We start from the raw sequence: 1,464 nt of genomic DNA, 5'->3' as shown, positions 1-1,464 counted from the left end.
TAAAATACTTGTTTTTCCTTTTTTAAATAATTAAAACTTGTAGAAGTTTAGTCTACTTTTAGAATGCCGCATTATCCAAGAGGAGGCTTAAAATGTGTTTAGATCAAGAAACAAGAGAGCAAAGGTAACACAAAATTTTTTTAAAAATTGATATTTTTAGGAAAGCCCCAAAGCAGACATCATGGGAAAAAAAATACAAACTCTGTTGAGATTCCTTTACACTTATTTAATAATTTATAATTTTTTATTAAAAATTTGTTTTGAATTTAGGAAGCAGGGTCCCATAATCTTTACAGAATCTCTAAACATCTTAATCTAGCCCAAATTATTTCCATAGAAGAAGTATAACCTGTTCAAAGAAATAAAGCAAAAAGAAGAAAAAAAATGTCACCCACAATCCTACCAGTTAAACACAAACCACTGGTAGGTACATTCTGGTTTAACCCCTTTCACACTTTTGTGTACAAGTGTATGTGTTTAAGTTGAATGTAACAACATTTTGTATACAATTTACTTTTTCTACTTCTTACGAATCCCTTAGAGCATAAGCACTGGATTATGTTTCTTTATAAACTAAATCTCTGCTGGCTGCATATAGTTCTACCATATGAACCCTTTGTCTAGGCATATTCCTCAAGGGACACTGGAGTAGTTAGGGATGCTTTGCTACTACAAACCCTTACAGGTTTCCTAGTGATCAGTTCCTAGAAGCTCGGCCTTGCCAAGGTCAGGGTAATAGAAGCTCGGCCTTGCCAAGGTCAGGGTAATAAATAGAACAAGGTCAATATTGTTCTATGGCCTTGACTTCTTCATGGCATTACTGCCCAGAGCCAGGACTTGCAAGCACCCAGACAGGGAGTGGCTCCAACATTGTTGTGCCAGACGCCACTCTTGCCTTACTCTGTACCGTGTGACACGCTCAGTTGTGTCCAATTCTTTGTGACCCCATGGACTGTAGCCTGCCAGGCTTCTCTGTCCATGGGATTTTCCAGGCAAGAATACTGGAGTAGGTTGCCATGCCCTCCTCCAGGGGATCTTCCCAACCAAGGGATCGAACCCATATCTCCCTCATTGTAGGCCGATTCTTTACCCTCTGAGCCACCAGGGAAGCCCAAGAATACTTGGAGTATTCTATTCCTTCTCCAGGGGATCTTCTCGACCCAGGAATCGAACTGGTGTCTCCTGCATTGCAGGCAGATTCTTTACCAGCTGAGCTACCAGGGAAGCCCTGCCTCATCCGAGTCCAGCCCTGTTATCACTCCTCTTTTGCCTCTTCCAAGTTCAAGGTCTGAGTGTGTCCTGTGACAGAATTCAAATGCTTCTTTGGAAGATTTTTGTACCTATATGTGGAAAATAGAGTTCCAGTTCTTTTAGGAAATCTGCTAAAGTTGTCTACATTTCTAAAAAAAAAAAAAGTGGAATGTAGTAACACTAGCTGTAGAGTTAGTGGTAGGTCCTTTAAAA

General features: G+C 40.0%; 1 protein-coding gene across 2 annotated transcripts in view; it reads right to left on the bottom strand.

The window, feature by feature from the left end:
* ZFYVE26 (zinc finger, FYVE domain containing 26) overlaps positions 1-1,464 on the bottom strand; it is a 68,787-nt gene that overhangs the window by 54,742 nt on the left and 12,581 nt on the right. The gene's annotated exons all lie outside the window — the stretch shown is intronic.

Source organism: Bison bison, unplaced genomic scaffold, assembly GCF_000754665.1.
Source record: "Bison bison bison isolate TAMUID 2011002044 unplaced genomic scaffold, Bison_UMD1.0 scf7180017864239, whole genome shotgun sequence".
Taxonomy (NCBI): domain Eukaryota; kingdom Metazoa; phylum Chordata; class Mammalia; order Artiodactyla; family Bovidae; genus Bison; species Bison bison.
This window is presented reverse-complemented; position numbering and strand designations above follow the sequence as displayed.